The sequence below is a fragment of the Tubulanus polymorphus genome, chromosome 6 (genome assembly GCF_964204645.1).
Source record: "Tubulanus polymorphus chromosome 6, tnTubPoly1.2, whole genome shotgun sequence".
Lineage (NCBI taxonomy): Eukaryota > Metazoa > Nemertea > Palaeonemertea > Tubulaniformes > Tubulanidae > Tubulanus > Tubulanus polymorphus.
The window spans coordinates 16590630-16596573 of record NC_134030.1 but is presented as its reverse complement, the minus strand read 5'-3'; positions in this window follow the sequence as shown (position 1 = coordinate 16596573).

The following is a 5944-nucleotide window of genomic DNA, read 5'->3' as shown; positions in this document are numbered from 1 at the left end:
TCAGTAAATGCTGTATAATTGTTTTATTCATATTTTGAAATGAATGTTTGACTTAGATGATATTGATAGAAAACTTGGATTTTGTCGCATACGCGCGATTTGTGCATTAGTATGTATTTCCATGTGTAATTGGCCGAGAGCTATTGTATTGCGTTGTATAACTAGGGTGTCTCCACTCTTTCTAAATCTGTACAAAAACTAATGCTATTCTTAAGTTTGGGTACTAATCAGGCATCAGACCAAAATTAGGTTAGTAGCTCGAAGATGCGTAGGGCCGGACCCCAAAAATAGTACCTAGAGTGAAGAAGAGGTCCCCCATAAATGTTGCCATAATTTCTGCAAATGGGATAGGTAACGAATTTCGGTTATATGTATGAAATCCATTGATCCTGAGAGACCGATTGATGATGAAATAAGGGATTCCCTGGACTTTTTTTGCTTGGAGTAAGAGTACCAAACACGGTGGGGGATTCCCTTAGATAATTGGCTCGGATGTACTGGCATACCTGTACTGGGATACCCCTCCTTTCTAAAGGTTTGATTATTTCAAAAGTTAGGTTGGGTATGTGGGGCGAAAACCACTTCAATGCGTAGCTAAGATGCTGGCCTATGAGCCATAAGCAGGATTTTCCCTGAATTTACGCGCTTATATATGAACTAAACTCTCGAATTTCTTGTTTTTACTATAGGATATAGAAGATTTTGGAATAGTGGTCTGAGCTCAGAAAGAAACTAGACCACAAATCAGGTTACGCTTCTGCGGAAACTTGTACTGCGTGTGGCCTCGAAGATATCGACATACAAGGCAGTATGTCTCCGTTACAGCACCATCAAAATCTACCCTGCTCAAAGGAACGGTCGCCAATCGACAACAATACCGACGAACTTGAGATGGAATAACCAATTTCTACTGACTGACTTACTGAACTGAACCAGCCATGCAGCAGAGGCCACGACACCGGCAATTTGTTTGTTCACTTAAGATGACTGATTGATTATGCTGAATGTGACACTAGATATTAGGCCTAGCAGTCAATTCCGTGTGGTGAAAATATTAGCCTATACACAACAGGTAACTTCACTTACTTCACTTCAATGTCTTTTAAAACTTGTGAACAGTAAATGAATACTTATTTACAAATATTCTGTTGATTGTTTATTGTAGGTCATTGTGTGTGTTCTGATGTTGATTTTCTGAGATACAACTCAGGTTTTCTTAAGAATGAGAAGTTATACGTATTAAATTGAATGAGCTCAACATGCACAGAATGAATTGTTGTTGTATCATGGTAAGTTTGAAAAACGGATGAAACATGAATTGAAAACTCAATCCCGGTTTAATTGTTCGTATATGTATATCAGTTTAATTTCAGAAAGTAACCTCAATCACGAATCAAAGAGATTACTACACGAGCGAGCATGCAATTGGAATTGAGTTTGGATTTAGGCCTACTTTCTGGTCAAAACTTGGTCTTTGTGATTCGAGTTATTCGAGATATCAGTGTCATTCTGTTGTCACACAATTTGCTATGTCGTAAAATACGTATGTCACCATCTTGTCAGGCAGTCTGTATATTGAATAAGGTTTTGTACTAGAAAGTGGACAATAAATATAGAATTGCCAGTAAAAAAGAGTTTGTCGTGATGGATTTTATACTCAATTTCTAGCAAAAATCATGTATGGTCCATGAGGAGAGGAAAATATTGCAAATATCCAGTTGATCTGAATAACTGGTCTATCCCAACTTGCTGTCTGTATCATAAGGAATATATATAGAGATGCCGCGTTGGATCCAAATATCAGATATAAAAAAAACTGACAAGGAGTTCAACTATTGTAAACTTTATTCAGACTTTAGTCATTTTCACATCATCAGAAACACAACAATTGAGTGAATATATTTTACATAAGGTTGACAAAGAAACCATGTCGCCCTTTAGCCAAGTTCCCTCAGAATGACTATCACAGCTGATCCCTTTTTCTTATCTACAAAATTAGTAAGTATCAATTCAGTAGTGGCTATTTGAATTCCGAGTAATATCAGCGGATTAATTCGATACTCACAGCAATTAATGCCTTTTCTTCGGTCTTTAAATTTCCGTTTGTTTGCTGATTACATTTATGATTCATAGATTATCAGCTGATTTACTGTAATCAATCATTCTAGTGCGATTTTGATATTACTCTTAGTTTCGGTTATTCGATGAGACGCCATTTTAACCCGGAAGTAACTCGATACTGACATGTTTGACATGCATCGAAAATGTAAAATGGAGGATGGGTTCAACCGGTCTCTAACTGAAGGTAGAGAGATCGGCAACCAGTCTAGTCTCTAACTGAAGGGAGAGACCGGCAACCAGTCTATGATATTTCGAGTTTATTTGGGCATGTACAACACTATGAAATTATGCGATATAAAGAATCCTATTATGAGGATGTTAAATCCGTTTACGTCATGAATTAACTACAAAAATGATGTCCCGCATCAACCAAGACTGGTTGACTGTGTCCAATTATGCACTGGCAGTCCAATGAAGTCGACCGGCAACCAGTCTATCATCAGCCTAGAAAATAAATAGATGTTTAAAAATTTCTAATAACGAGCGTTTGTTATCTTTTTCATCATTAAAACCCGAGCAGATACATCGAGAGTCACCTGTTATTCGGAGTCACCTTTTTCTCTAGCCCGCGCACAGAAAATCGGAGCCACCCGAGCTACCTACCAGAGGAGGAACGGAGGCGCCCTTCAACATACCATTAATCGCTGTGTGGGTCATTCTTCACGAGTAGCCACTTTTGTTGTCCCAGACAGATATTTTTCCAAAAATCCGTATAAATCGATATTTTTTATAATCTTTGCCCAGAATGAATAATTTCAGCAATAAACTAATTGTTTGAATAGAATTTTGAGAAATTTTCTATATCTAACGGCTATTTTAATCCATATAAAATTACTATATACCAAATATTTATACCACATATATACCAAATATGTCCCCGACACACTAGTCCGCCTTTCTAACTCAAAATATTCAACATCAGTGAAGTGGCTGTTGCAAAATTTGTGCCTATCTAATGACATATATTGTATATAAAATATGAATCAATAAAAATAACCTCTATCTTAAAGATATATCGATAATTCCATTCTTTTCTATTTTTGGGAGGGTGTCCCCAATTTTTTTTCCTCTCCGTCACGGTTGACGTAAAGCCACCACTGGTAAGTGAAAAGTTGGTTATCCGTGACGACCTGTGGCGCCGCCTATCGTTTGGCGCTATTTTCAAACGCTCGACTTCACACGGCTCGTTTTCTGAGTATTTGAGAAGAAAAAAGCATCAAAATTTAACGCGTGGCAGGTGCGTATGTTTATCCTCATTCATCTCCAAACGGTCTGCAGAGTAGGGATACTATACATTGTATCAATAAACATACATTCGTCAAATGAGTCCATTACCGCGCTTAAAATCAATCAACTAGCTACATGCTAAAAAAATCAATAAAAGACGTAGTCGCCCGTGCATGTCTCGTGATTCATCACCGTCACGTTCATCTCCGTCACATTTTTTGCATTTCGGTTTCGTGATGGAGATGAACCATCTTGTGACGGAAATGAATTAAATGATTAATAAATGAATTATTTTAAAATTTAATCGAGATTAGCTCTACGGACTGTTACATACGTAGATAAACAGTTGAAATAAAGATCGAGTTTACCCGCCAAACTTTCATAAATGAATTGCCAAAATATAATTATTTGCCAGTCACCCGGCAAACTATCATATATTACTGTACAATTTCATGATCGTGCATCTACACGGGTGAAAAGCCGACTTTTTGAAAAGGCGGCTCCGTTTAGGCCTACTCGCGAGTAGGCCCCAACGGAGCCGCTTTTAAAAAAGCCGGCTTTTCACCCGTGTAGATGCACGATCATGAAAAGGCGGCTCCGTTTAGAACAGATGGCAGCGCCGTTCTTTTTTTAAATAGGGATTGTCCCTGTTATTTATTTAGTTGGTAAATTTCGTTTGATTTTTTGATTGAGTGTCCCTTACAAACCCACCACACCTGCCGGGAGCGAAACAGGGGGTTTGATTTTGAAATCGGAAATCGAAGAACTGATAATAGTTGTGCGATCGCCGGTCGAGTTTACAGAATTTTTAATTTAAATCGAAGTACATAATTGGGAAATTCGGTTCCGGTTCATTCATACAATCTTCCATTCAGTCTGAACCGGCAAGCGACTGATTGGGGTGCCGTTCTTAGCTATACCGCCTTATTTCCGGGTGTTGATTACGTAAAACCTGAAGGAACAGCATCTATATACAAAGCGACATACGCTCCATTATTATGACAACTTAGTTAGAAATTCTTTTAATTAACTGATTCTTTAACATTTTTAACCCAGAAGTTAAAAGGGAGTGCAGTTACCACACCACAACGTTTGAGTAACCGAAAGCGCCACACTACAACGTTTGTGTAACGGAAATATTCGCTGTGAATCCAATCGTGTAGATGCGCGCTTTTCAAAATACAGGCTCCGAAAAAGCCGGTTACAACGGAGCCGGCTTTTTAGTGCCTCCGTGTAGATACATATTCAAAGATAATTCCTTGTTTTTGTAGCCCAATGACCTTAACAGCGGCTGAACGATCGAAGAAGTATCGAGCAAAGAAAAAAATGATGCTTCGTTCCGCGAAAAAGAAGCGAAACGTAAGAGAAATCCATACATCCCTATTAGTGAGAGATCTTGCAGAGAGAAGCGAGCAGTAAGACGAAAATGGAATAGAGGGATCAGTTAAAGCGCTGGATAATTGCTGAGGTTGCTCAGCCTCCATCACCTCCCATCACCCCTCAGACTCCTGCCGACCGTGGAAGGCGTAGAGTTAGGCGTGACCGGAGTTCGGCTTATCGGAAAATTGATGTCCTTACGTCAAAGCTCGAAGCAGAAGAGCGGGCCAAAGAAAGATATAAAAAACGTTGGCATCGTTTAAAAAACCAGCAACAACAACTAAACTCGCCACGCTCCAAAGCAAAACAGACGTTAAAAATGCGAGGAATCATAAGAGAACTCGGCAACAATTATTACTACAGTCAGTTATATACCATCAACTCAGGAAGAAATACCAAGATACGAAATCTATACGTTTGAAGGCAAGAATCCGTCAGTTATTTTCCGCTGAGTTGATCTGAAAGTATAGATAAGTAAAGGTTGCCAAGAAAGTACTTTGTAGGTATTGGAAACACCATTCATACCAAATTTGGACTTGATCTGATCAAAACTATAGGACTAGTAGCGATCTGAAGAAATAGAAACTCCACCCCAAGGGGCGCCCCTGAGGGAAGAATAAAAAAAATGGCTCTGCAACTTTATAGGCCTTGGTCCATAGAACATTCATACCAAATTTGGAATTGATCTGATTAAAACTGTAGGACTAGTAGCGATTTGAAGAAATAGAAACTCCACCCTAAGGGCGCCCCTAGGGGGACAATTCTAAAAAATGACTTATGTAACTTTATAGGCCTTGGTGCATAGAACATTCATACCAAATTTGGAATTGATCTGATTAAAATTGTAGGAATAGTAGCGATTTGAAGACAAGATAAATCTATAAATAGAACTAATTTGCAAAACATCCTCTATACTTATGTAGGCATCATCCCATAGATCATTCATAAAAAGTTTAATTCAAATTTGAAAAAAACTGAAGAAGGTGTAGCGATTTAAGTGAAAATCTAAAAAAATTATCCCTAATTTGCAAAATTTATGCATAATCTAGAATATGGCTCTATACTGGTTTAGACAATCCCCTATAAAAACATTCATACTAAGTTTGAAATCCGCTGAAAATTGGAGGAGTAGCGATTGAAAGGAAAATCTAAAAAAGGCCTAATTTGCATAATTTATGCAAAATCAAAAATATGGCTCTATACTTTTGTAGGCACTCCC